The 13,439-nt window shown below is 39.7% G+C and overlaps 1 protein-coding gene across 13 annotated transcripts in view; it reads right to left on the reverse strand.

Annotated features, from left to right (window-relative positions):
- Window positions 1-12,314, reverse strand: part of CSDE1 (cold shock domain containing E1) — a 36,804-nt gene extending 24,490 nt beyond the window's left edge. For 3 of the 13 annotated variants that reach the window (XM_046645301.1, XM_046645298.1, XM_046645292.1), the window contains exons 1-2: window positions 12,188-12,314; window positions 3,360-3,746 (exon numbers count right to left, since the gene is read on the reverse strand). The gene's annotated coding sequence lies outside the window, so the exon portion shown is untranslated. Of the gene's footprint in view, window positions 1-132; window positions 246-2,970; window positions 3,006-3,359; window positions 3,747-12,187 lie in introns of all 13 variants that reach the window. The other 10 variants (XM_046645303.1, XM_046645294.1, XM_046645304.1 and 7 more) reach the window with 5 other exon arrangements.
- Window positions 12,315-13,439: the final 1,125 nt, after the last annotated feature.

The raw sequence follows: 13,439 nt of genomic DNA on the forward strand, positions 1-13,439 counted from the left end.
CACAAAACATATGAAAAATTTCAATTTTGGCAATCAAAAATTTAGATAAAGTAAATTATTCATTTATCAAACCACCAAAGATAAAAGATTTAAAAACATTGAGAAAGTGGGCTAAGAACAATACGCTCGTACTTTTATGGCAGTGAGCTGGTGCAACCCTTCTGAAGTGCAGTTCAGCAACAGGTACCAGATGTGGAAGTACCGTCCTTATTAATTCCACTGCAGGAAACCTGTCCTGGGGAAATCTGAAATGTGAACAAGGCTTTACGCACAAATGTGTTCACTGAAATGTTTTAAGAACAAATTCCTAGAAACAATCTAAAGTCTAACACTGGTTCAAGAAGTCATAGTAACTTATATAAATGCTAAGCATTTATTAGAAAGGATGTGTGAAAATGCTTAGGCTTAACATGAAATGACAAGTATAAGTCAAAAATAATAACAAAAAAGATATTTATATAGTATGATTTCAACCGTATTTAAAAAAGGAAAGACGAGAGAAGTCTAATTTAATGCTCACAGATGAGCAAACACTTAGAAGATGTCTTAAGGGCAAGAGCTAAAATAAAATGGTAAATGGGAAGAGAACCCAGTACTGACTGCATGGCTCACACTCTTAACCACTGCAACTCACACTGTACCAGAACTTGAGGGCTTACAATGCTTCAGCACTGTTCTAGGTTCTACTCATACAGCAGTGAACACAACGGACAAAAATCCTCAATCTAATGAAGTTCAGACTTTTTTTTAATATTTATTTTAAAATTGAAAAGTCATTTAACAGTATTAATCCCCTTTTAAAAAAAGAATTGGAAAGAATCTCAGGTCAAATTTAAACTTCACTTTTAATTCAAGAAATCAACTAAAGTTTCCTGAAGAACAAAGAACTAGAACCAAGACTGGCTTTTAGTTCTAATTCTTATACTTCTAACTTCTTTTTCTTTTTTTGGTGAAGAAGATTGGCCCTGAGCTAACAGGTGTGTCAATATTCCTCTATTTTATGTGGGATGTCACCACAGAGTGGCTTGATGAGCAGTGCTAGGTCCGTGCCCAGGACATGAACTGGTGAATCCCAGGCCACTGAAGTGGAGTGTGCAAACTTAATCATTACATCACCGGGCTGGCCCCTACTTCTAACTTCTATGGGATTGTTTCCTCAAAGGTAAAGATGGGGTGCAGAAATCAAGACTCTGTGCTTTGTAACTTTTTCTTGTGACATCTGAGTTTCCCCCCTCCTTGCCTTTTCCTAACCTAGTCTGCTTGGCTTCTACTGACAAGGGGTTAGTTTAGAAAAGGCAGCCTGTGTCACTGAAAGTTTTAAAAAATGACTTGTAGGGGCTGGCCCTGGGGCCTAGTAGTTAAGTTTTTGGTGTGCTCCATTCAGCAGCCCAGGGTTCAGCTCCTGGGTGTGGACCCACATCACTCATTGGCAGCCATGTTGTGGCAGCAACCCACATACAAAATAGAGGAAGACTGGCACAGAAGTCAGCTCATGGCGAAGGTTCCTCAAGCAAAAAAAAGAGGAAGATGGGCAAGAGATGTTAGCTCAGAGTGAATCTTCCCCAGCAAAAAAAGAGAGACTTGTATTCTTAATCTAAACATATCTTTCCTTAACTTCCATTGCTCCTTTCAGTTTTCTGAATGTGCAACCGTTTTTCATACACTGTCTTCTGGATGTGTTCTAAACAATTACTCATTAAAGTGCATTTTGCTACTATTCTTATTGTACCCTGAACAATATACAGAGAGTACTGAGTATGTTTTTTGGTTCTGTAGACTAAAATTTCAGTAATTTTGTATGATAACTAAAAAAAATCTCTAGATCATTAATTAGCAAAATCAGGTTTTCTTCTTTTAGTACTTCTGTAACTGATCATTTGTTCCTAAAGAAAAAACTAATCTAATGCTTTTAAATTTCCTTTGTTGGACAATCTGGAGTTCCAACTTATAGGGATAATTTTTAATTATTAGGCTTTGTAATTTATCTTTTAAGCATTCTTCTATGTCCTTAATACTTACCCCACAGGGTGGTTGGAATGGTTAGATTAACTGCTGCATATAAAAAGCCTAGAACAGGTCTTAGCATATAAGAACTCACATAACTACTTATTACTAGGTCCTCTCAAAAAGCAGGGCAAGGAAAGAATCTGACAGCACATATCTGGAAACTTCTCTGAAAATAAGCCCATTAGTCAATACCTTTTAATGTATTATTATCCAACTTACATTTCTCCATACTGACCATTATGCTATGAGATACTCTATCAAATATCCTTATTGAAAAGTCTTATTTTAAAAATCAATCAAGACATTTAAAGTTCCTGGTAATAGATCTCCATTAACTATCACCACATATATCTCCACGATATATCTTAATTTCAGCAAGTCTTCACCTAAACTTCCCTACTCCTATGAACTACAAAGGTTTCTAGCTTGGGCAATTGGAGAGACTAAGTCAATTCTCTCCAGGCTCATCTTCACATTTAATTGGTCACCAAGTCCTATCACTTCTACCATTAAAACATCTAGTGTCTACCTCTTTCTCTGCCTACACCCTAGCTTTTATCTTCCTTGTGTTCTACTCATTGCTCTTATCAGCTCTTCCCATTCTCACCCTCTCTCTTAAAAGTGGTACCATTTCTCTTTTAAAGATATCCTTATGAATATATAACTATAAAAACCAAATAAAGTGATCTCAGTTTTGAAATACAAAATCCATTAAGCCCTTCCTTATAAACATCTGATGACTTTCCTATAGAATAAATTCAAATACAGTGGGCCCTTCCAATCTGCCTCCAGCAAGTGTCCGTTTCCAGTTACTCACTCTACCCTATGAAACTCTTCTTCACTGTTTGTAATGGACTACTCAATATATACCACATGCTTTCAGATCTCCTTGAATCTACTCATCCTGTTACCTCTATACCTCTACCAGAAGACTCTTCTCCCTCTTAACAAAGTACTACTCACCTTCAAATGTTCCTTCTCTGTAGGTTTTCTTTACCCTAGGTTAGAAAGATGGCAAAGGTCAATCCTACCTGAAACTCTAACTTCTAAGTAGTACTGATAGAGCTTTTCTTTCTAAAAGACCAATACATCAAGAGATCTGCATGTATTAATAAGTATAATCTTGTGTGAAAAATCCCATAGTTTTGGCCATGAATACTGTCCTTGTCTAATAAGAGACAACTAATTAAATAGTCTAGTGTTGATATTTTCAGACTAAATAGCTGAGACTATAAATTGTTTTGAGAATAACTTCAGAAGAGAACAGATTAAGAAGATTTTACATTTGACCAAATAACTAGGAAATCCAGAATTATAAACTGATTCTTGCCAATACAAAACTACAAACCTACCTCGCAGTGATAATCAAATATTGCACTTTCAGTAGTATTTGCTGATTCTTCTTTTCCAGCACACGTTTCAAAGGATGAAAGTTGCTAGTATTAAAAAAAAGAGCGAGAGAAAATGATCTATCAAGCTAATAAAGAATACAACTGCTGCTGCACCGGGCAATCTCACAGTACAGCACTGAAGAAAACAAAGACTACTAGCAGCGTTGGGAAGTGCTCTTTCAAAGCTGTTGAGTAGGCACAAACTTCTTGTTTCAGATCAAGTGTTGTGTCTTCAACTTAAGTGTACTCTTCTTTGGTCTTGTTGGTTGTTTCAAGGTTTGTTCTTTGCCTGATCTGAACTTGAAGCAGCAGTTTCAGGTGGTAAAGTCTGTTCTGTTACACTTCATACTAGAGATAAAAAATGAAGACATTAAGTATAACTTACATAAAAGAATCAGGGACAGAGGATGGACAGAGGGACAACTCATTTGATTAACTCAGAATCACTGGTCAAGTATGTAATGCAGGAAACTTGGAAGCACATGCATTTGACCTTATTTGAGCAAACTCTCAAGTGCTAATGGATACCTCCTTTAGTATCACACTCAAAACTGGAAAGTATTTCACAGTCCTTATTGACACCCCTCCCCAAATAAGGTATAAGTTACACAGCATAATATTGAATTTAGAACAAGCATTTTATAAACACCTAGCACTGTGTTAGGTATTGTGAAAAATAAAAAGTTCCTGCCATCAGGGAGTTTACACTCTTACTGAGAAGACAAGAGTTATAAACGAAGAAAAACCAGAATATAGGACAAAACGCCAAAAATTAATTTGCTCAACTAATATCTGGGTACCTAATATGTCACATACTATACTAGAAATACTCATTATTTATTCTCCACTGTATGTTCATCAGAGCAACACTATGAGCATAGTCAGAGAAGGCTGTTAATTAGAGGTGGAATTTGAGCTTAATTTGGAGAAATAGGCAGATTTTTAAGAGAAAGAAAACAGTTGAGTATTCTAGGCATAAAGTATTACATATATCAAGCCAGAGTATGCCACTAAATTCTAAGTTCATTGAGAGCCGGGACCTGTATGTGATTTTCTATGCCTAGCATCAACAGAGGTTTATTACATGAATGACCATGGCAACAAGTTGCTTCCTCTGAAACAACAGGCCAGCCTGGCTAGAAGAGAGGGCTGGGTTAAAGTGAAATGGGATATGTGGTGTGACAGGTGTACTGGAGCCAGATTATGAAGCATTTCAACTTGATGTAACAGGAAACAGAGAGCCTTAGTTCTTGATGAAAGGGTATTAAGTTTTGAAATCCTATGGGAGATGACTTAGTGAAGGAAACAGAGGAATCTCATTTGAGCTGTTGCCATAAACAGACGAGAAATGTCTATAAAGAGAAACAAGAGATAGGAAAAAAAAGAAATAAATTTATAAATAAAACCACAGAATTGTGCTTTATGCTAGCTATAAAAATGATTATTTCGCACTGACTCAAACGTTAACTAAAATGATTTATATGGGGAGAAGAAAAAGGTGGATTTGGTTTTAGATACGCCAAGAGATTAATAGTATACTTGAAAAACATCAGAAATAAGAATGACTATAAGGTGAGAGGTCAGAGCTGGTGAAACAGCTTAGACTAGGAGAACTCAATTCTAATTACTGATACTAGTAAAATGCCACGAACAAGTTTTTTAAACTCTGTTTCAGTTTCTCACATGCAAAATGAAAACTCAGTAATAGCTGATCTGTGGTCATTTTTTGTAGCCATACCTAACATTCCATGGCTTTATGTCGTTTCTTCAAATACCAAAAGTTACATATGTCCAATCTTTCAATTTTATTTGGATCATTTTCCTATTACCCAGACTAGATACATCTTTGAGCAACGGTTCTCAAAGCACTTGGGAAGCTTTAAAAAACACCGATGCCCAGTACCCACTCAAAGAGTAATTTAATTGGCTTGAAGTAGCACCACTGTTGTAAAGACCTTTGATTCCTCCCTCTCCACTTCCACACCCAATGTTGGAAGTCTTATCAATATTTCCTTCAAGATAGTTTTTTGTGTTCATTTTTTGTCCTAAATGACATATTCTGCTCCAGGTGTCTAACACATCTGCTAACTTCCAGTGTCAACCCTTTCCACTTTCTGCCACATAACACTGCCAGACTGATCTAAAACTCCAATTTCATCTCATTTTCTTGTTCAAAATCTTCAGTGATTTTTCCAGCAGGCTAGATGGGAAGTTCTTAATCCTGCCTGCACATCCAAGTCAAACACCTAGGCAACTTAAAAAACAAAAAAACAGGGTCAGCCCCATGGCACAGTGGTTAAGTTCGGCACACTCCACTTCAGCGGCCCAGGTTCACAGGTTTGGATCCCAGGAGCAGAGCTACACCACTTGTCAGCCATGCTGCAGTGGCGACCAAGATATAAAAGTGGAGGACGACTGACAGATGTTAGCTCAGGGCTAATCTTCCTTAAGCAAAAAACCCCCAAAAATCCACAAAGCCTGGATCCCACCCTAAGATACTCATTTAACCTCACCAGGTTAGGTCCCAGGTGTTGGTATATTTTCTCTATACCCTCCTCCCCCAAGGTGTTTCTGACTTGCAGACAGGGTTTAAAATCCACCATTCAAGGTGTGTCTCTCCCCATCTTTACCCTCTACTGCTCTCCAGCTCTTCTCCTCCATAGGTGCATTTTCCTCCTTAATCCAGAACTCTTGGGAGATTCCTGAATTCTAGTCTTCTTTGTGTTTATGGGTGTTCCAACAAAGAATATAATTTTGCCTTCTTCAAGGTGGAAGAAAAGTCTTTCTTGACCATTCCAGCACAGGCTTATTACCTTAATTCCCACCACGAGGCAGTTAACTTCCACTGCCTGCATGGTTCTTTTTGGTATCAAATCATTTCTGCACTTTGCTGACTTCATGTTTATACATCTTGTTCCTCCAACTATATTTCAAATTTCTGAGAGACAAACTCAAGTTTTTTCTCACAGCCCCCTTTAGTGCCTAATCCAGTACTACTAAACTTAACCAAAGTAGAAACTAATACAGCAAAAAGGTAATTTAATCCATAATAGGTAAAAGACATCACAATTCAAGTGTAGACAGTTCTACCAACTTGTAAAAATTTTGTTTTGGTTAATTAAATAAAGTCTTAATTATCCAATCAAGAAATAATCTCGGGCCAGCCTGGTGGCGCAGCAGTTAAGTGCGCACGTTCCCCTTCAGATCCTGGGTGCGGACCTGGCACCGCTTGGCACACTAGGCTGCGGTAGGCATCCCACATATAAAGTAGAGGAAGATGGGCATGGATGTTAGCTCAGGGCCAGGCTTCCTCAGCAAAAAGAGAAGGACTAGCAGTAGTTAGCTCAGGGGTAATCTTCCTCAAAAAAAAAAAAAAAAGAAAAGAAAAGAAAAGATGTGGGTCTTGAGTATCAGATCCAGGTTTAATTGTGGGGGCCGGCCCGGTGGCGCAGCGGTTAAGTGTGCATGTTCCACTTTTCGGCGGCCCAGGGTTCGCCAGTTCAGATCCTGGGTGCAGACATGGCACTGCTTGGCACACCATGCTGTGGTAGGCGTCCCACATATAAAGTAGAGGAAGATGGGCACAGATGTTAGCTCAGGGCCAAGCTTCCTCAGCAATAAAGAGGAGGACTGGCAGTAGTTAGCTCAGGGCTGATCTTCCTCAAAAAAAAAAAAAAAAAAAAAGAATCTCTTCTTTTAAAAACAGACTCAGTACACTGGTTTAACTTTAATATCTTAGGTCTATTTATGAACCAAAAGACCTCAAAACTGCTATCTGATAAAATAGGTGAGAATTTCATTAAACTGTTAAGGACAAGGTTGTTTGTATTATTGGTGGTGTGGGGGAGAGGAATCAAGAAAAACAACTTATCTTGAAAAACCTGAACTGGATTAAACCAGTCTAGGGTGTTGTATTATGTTAAGAACTGTCAGGTTTGTCACTTAGTAACACAGAAATAAGAGACTTCCAGAATCAAAAATCTGGAACATTGCAGGGCCAATCTCGGGCAATAATGAAGCCTATTAGGATCTATTAAAGCTCAAACAAACCCACCAACTATCATGAATAATTGACAGTGCTGAATTTCATTTCATTAGTATCTTTACAGCTTCAAGATTTCTATGGTTAACTAAATGTTTTTCAATCAATTCAACACTCAATGAATCACCTTAGAGGTACCCATGGGGTATTTTAATAAAATTGGCTATCCACTCAAGCCAAGATTAGTAACATTCATAGGTGGTATTGACAACTTCTTTTGCCTTAACCCTCTGGTAAGTGCATCCCCTCCATCCTCCCAAAAGCTAGATACATCTAAAGTCACATGAAATACCGTGTACCAATCAAAAAAACTAAGAACAATTTAAATGTGGATCTGAGTCTCCCTGATTGCTAAGTAATCAATTCCTTTCTCCTTTGCTATGTATGAAAACAGTATCACCATTAGTTAATTATCAACTATTATGTCATACTGTTTTAGGAGTTAAAGTTAATTCCTTTACTTGAACTGATATGCAAAGTTATTCCTTATTTCACCTGTCTCAAAATTATCATCACCTGTTTTATTTACGGTCTTCCCCCAGTTTGCTGCTTTATCTCACAAGCCTACCAGAAGCCAGGCACAAGTAGGCACTAAATTAATACTACGTGTTGAACTAACATTTATGTGGTCAGTAATCCACTTAAAATATATCACATAACCCAGTTTATCATTCTGATAAATTATTCTCAAAGTGTGCACAGCACTGACTTGGGGAGATGTTAACGAAAAGCTAAACCAGTCTACAAAAGTCTCCCCACCTAACCTACTTTCTTCAGAGTACCTTCTTCCTTTGAGAAGAGCAAAGACCCAAATAGGCAGCATGGAACTGAAAAGCTTCTCTCTCTATTGTTGATTTCTATGAATAATACCCTTGCCTTAACTTCCCAGTTCATATTTCTTGATGCATTAACTCAAGGCAAGTTTAGGTATATCCTATTTTGCTATAACCTATATAACTGAAGTGCTTAACAGGTTTTAATTCACTTTTACTCCAGAATATAAGGAAAATGATAAAGTTTAGATAATTAACCCAATTTAAAACAATTTAAGTCATTGCCATCTTGAGAGGAAATAAAAGAAAAGCAAACTGCTGCAACTATCTTTTTGTATATATTTAGTAATAACAATTGTGCTGGGTTAACTACCTGAACAGCTACTAAGATATTTAAAATTATATATCCATCTATCACTTAACTGCTTTTACACACAATAATACTTTGAAATAGGACAAATGCCAGTGTGGGAAGAAGCTGAAGAAATGCTCCAGGCACAAACTCAGAGAATAGTATAGACCAGCACCATCCAGCAGAAACACAGCACAAGCCACATACGTAATTTACAATTTTCTAGTAAAGTCAAAAGAAACAGGTGAAACTCATTTTAATTATCTTATTTAACCAAATATATTCAAAATGTTGTCATTTTCCATATGTAATCAATCTAAAAAAATTGAGTTTTTTTACATTCCTTGAAATTCAATGTTTATCTTACAATTATAGCACATTTCAACTCAGAATTGTGCACAAAGTTCACAACAGCCATACATGGCTAGTGGCTACCATATTGGTTGGAGCAGGTACAGGCTGATGAGGGAAAAAAGCATTGGGATGCTCAATAAAGCAATAGTAAACGTAAGGTCCTTGGGCAAAGACTTTCACTGATAAAAGGAGGTAGTATCTAGCTCACTTGACCATAGCAGGAGCTTGTACTTATTACATTTGAGAAGCAGAAGAGCAAATAACTAACTGGTTATGTATATTGGCTGTAGCTGCTAGCCTGTATGTTCAATGTGAAGAAACTGCTGTGAATTTACTTTCAACTGCACACTGTTTTACCTCAGCATAAAAGAACCTATTAAATATAAAAATGCTCCAAAAATAAAACTACCATTCAATACTTCTGAACAAAATACTGCCTAGAATATCTTATTTAGTTTAACACTTTAATGAAAAATGTAGCACAACAGAAATGTCTAAGAATTCCTAAGGCTTGGCAGTATGAACCGAAATAAGTTTTGTTTTTTGTTTTTTTTTTTTGAGGAAGATTAGCCCTGAGCTAACTACTGCCAATCCTCTTTTTTCTGAGGAAGCCTGGCCCTGAGCTAACATCCATGCCCATCTTTCTCTACTTTATACATGAGACGCCTACCACAGCATGGCATGCCAAGCGGTGCCATGTCCGCAGCCAGGATCCGCACTAGCGAACCCCAGGCCTTCGAAGTGGAATGTGTGAACTTAACCGCTGCGCCACCGGGCTGGGTCCTGAAATAAGTTTTGTATTGTTTTCTTTTTTAACTAGGTACTCACACATGAAAGTGGGAAACATTCTAATATCAAGCCAAAGGAATTTTTAAAATCCTGATTTGGCAGAAGGGATTTAACAGCAAGAAATGATGGGACTCAAGACAGCAAGTCACTCCTACCACAGCAGTTTCACCAATGAAGACATTCCAGCTATTAAGTCTTAAAAAATAGTTACAATTGTTCTTACTCTAATTCTCTATTAATCCTACAAGATTTACAGCTCTCCATAAGACAGTTTGGGTCAAAGATCTTAAAATAGTCTCCCCTTGGTTTTTTGAAAAGACAAACCTATGAAGGCAAATTCCTTGCGTTTATTTAACAAGATCTCAAGATTTTTAATTTATTTACAGTCCTAAAATTCAACTCCTTGAAAAATCTGTCCAAAGCATTTCCCTGTTTCAACTACCTTGTCAAGAGTATAGTCTTCACAACACTGTGAACGAACTTAATGCCGCAGAATGGTACACTTAAAAGATTAAAATGGTAAATTTTATGTACCATCATTTAAAAGAAAATATTTCTTTAAATGTTGGACGGCCCTGCACAGTGTGTCTTCAGATGGAGGCAGCGGAACAGGAGTGGAATAAAGCAGGACTACGTGTCAGCTTTCACACTCTCATTTTTGATTTGCTAGAAATTTACCAGAATTTTCAACAACACTCTAAAGGTCATACCTGTTAAGTCAGAACTTATTTACAAAAAAGAAAACCTATCTTCTGTGCCTCAAATACTTTACTTTTCAACTCAGCTGCTATAAATACTCATCTCGATGGTAAACATCCAGAGCAGCTGCAAAATCACTCAAACCACTATCATCTCTTTTATTTCGGGCCTAGGGCTAAAAGGAAACAAAAAGAAACAAGGTTGAAATATTTATCTAGATTTTATGACTCAAGCATATGCCTATTCAAAGTATGTATATAAAGCCCCTCCTTACCCACACCAAGAATACCTGTTACTGGTGAGTACCAAAAGGACACCAAGGTATTATTATACTGCCCCTCAATGTAGTCAATTAGCATTGCGAACGCTTGCCTTCAAGAAACTCAAAATGAAAATTACTCAGCGTTTTGATAAAGAATAACTTATATCAGTGGGCTATAATTTGATACCTACATTTTACAGATTGGTAGCTCCAGCTGAGAGTTGCCAGTTCATACCATCCTGACAAAAAACGAAGTCTCTCAAAGGAAACAGATTTAACTACCACAGTGCTTTTCAGTGTCCTCCCTCCCTCTCCACCCAGTCTCTCAACTGTTTTAAAGAGGATCACTCATTCTAGGTGCGAAACAAGGAAATTACGTCGCACAACAACGTTCAGATTTTTGTGTTTGCAGATTGAAGGCTGTTTTAGGGCGCGTTCCCTGCCTCGCTTGTGACTCAAAAGAGGAGCCGTCTGGGTGTTTCTAAACAAAAATCTTAAAGTAAAAGAACCATGGTACTAAGATTTCGTACTGATAAAACATCGGATGGTAAAAACCTCGACAGTGTCTCGGACCAGGGCTCTAAAAAACTAACTACAGAGAATGACGAAGCCAAGCCGTTCATTGCACAATGTGGGCCAGGCTCTTGCACCACAAGAGCCAGAAAAGGCAGTAAGGAGGACTTCACTGAGCTCTCACAAAGCACGCCCTAACCCCAGGACAGAGGAGTGAAAGCTACATGCCTAAGATTAGGGGCTGGTTCCCTTTCTCAAAAAGCCGAAGGGGAGGCGAAAAAAGGGAAGGTTGGATGCAGACACCCAAGACAGACAGCTTTAGGTGAGTGGAAGTAAGGATGACAATTCAGGCGCGCTGTCCCAGATGTGGCCGGGGAAAGGAGGTGTCTCTAAGCACTTAGACGGAGCGGGGTCTCAGTCTATACACAAAGGAGGCGCCACTGCCGCACTGCGCTCTGGTACTCGTAGTCATATCCCCAAGCAGGTGACGGCCAGGAAACTATAGCACCCAGAGTCAGAGCAGGCCCCTCTCCTGTGCCTCCGGCTCTTCCATCCTCACACAAAGGACCGCGCCACCACCCCCTCGCCCCGCCCGCCGGGACTTGTAGTTCCCGTTTCCCCCGCCAAGCCGCAGCGGAGGAAGTGGCCAGACTACGACTCCCAGCAGCCTCGGCGCCTGAGCCCCGCACCCCTGCCTCCATCTTGGCTGCGGTCGGAGCCTCCATTTTCGCTCCCTCCCCCCACTTAGTCACTACCACCACCACGACGCGCGACCGCCTGCCTCGACTCTTCGCTTCGGCTCTGCGGCCTGACGTGAGGCCTAGGCAGTTGAACGGGGGCCCGGTGGAAAAGCCCGGGGTAGGGACTTAGGGTGGGATCTTCCCTACCCGAAGCTCTAGGAGTGCCCACCCTGACTCAGAAGTCTCTCCTGTTAGTCTTGCTCTTCTCACCCGTCCTTAGCCTGGCTTCTTGCTACCCTCAACTGGACCCTGAGGTCGTACTCACCCCAACAGCTCAGCGCCCCCTCTCCAGCGCCGCCATAAGCAGCACGGCCCGGTACGTAGGAATAAATCTCGCTTCTCTCGCGAGAGTTGCGGGCTCCAAGCGCGTGCACAGGAAGGGGGGGGCGGGGTACTTCTAATACGCTTGCGCAGGAGGGCTGAGTGACGCCAATCAGGGCTCTGCGCTTAACCACAACCAGGATGGTGGATGCGTTTCTCTACTTTCCCTCCCCCGTGAGCTGTGGGCAGCAATCTCGGTGTTTACTGTCTCCGCTGGGACGAAAGGGGCGGGGTGGCGGGTGACTTTAGGCGTCTCTGATCTTTGCAAACCTGGGTATGCTTTAAGCAGCAAGACCAGGGTGACTTGAGGGCGAACAATTTGGAGGGCATATCTAGGAATGTCATAGAAAGGATTTCTCTTTTCCCAGGGATAATCCAGAAACCCCCAAATCCCACTTTCTCACTCACAGCTCAAGCCTTCTTTCTCTGGTCTGCTCCATTAGACTGGAATTTTCATTAGTATATAGTCAGGTTTTTAGCAAGATAATTTGGAAGTTTAAGTGTGTGCTCCCAGAAACTATATTGCTTGCAACAGACGGACAAGAATGAGCGAGGCAGCATAATCATTTTTAAAAAACCCCCAAAAACAAAAGAACTCCTTCAGCTGACCTTTGTAGTTACCAGAAGCTATTCATAATGTATCAGGTAATCAAAGAGGCTGAATCAGTAACCAAAAGATTGAAATCAGGGCAAATGGATGATTCATCCAGGGAAAATGGTTAATTCTGGCCACAGAAAAGTTCAATGAATTATCCGTTGCCAAACAATAGAGTAGTCCCCTCTGGTGAGAGGAATGCTTTTCTCACATTCTGTGCCTCTCTTACTTGACAGTATTGGGTACGTAATGACCAGTCATGCTCCTGAGAACTTTCCCACCTACTTCATTTTCACTTTCAACACATTTATTCAGCATCTCATGTCATGGCTAGGGTGTTACACAGTGGTTAAGACAAACAGACATGGTTCTGTCCTCAAGGAACTTTCAGTCTAGCATCACTCAATAATCACAAAAACAAATCTAAACAGACACACTGAAATAAGTGCAATGAAGGAAAAGTGCACAGTGTTAAGAAAGTATCTAATATCCAATTCTGAGCAAATCATCTTGAATTCTCAGTGGAGGCAGTATCCTACTTCTGATGTTGCAAGATTTTCTCTCCACCTCTGTTGCTGTTTGGTCCAGTCCCATACCACCT

This window comes from Equus quagga, chromosome 18, assembly GCF_021613505.1.
Source record: "Equus quagga isolate Etosha38 chromosome 18, UCLA_HA_Equagga_1.0, whole genome shotgun sequence".
Lineage (NCBI taxonomy): Eukaryota > Metazoa > Chordata > Mammalia > Perissodactyla > Equidae > Equus > Equus quagga.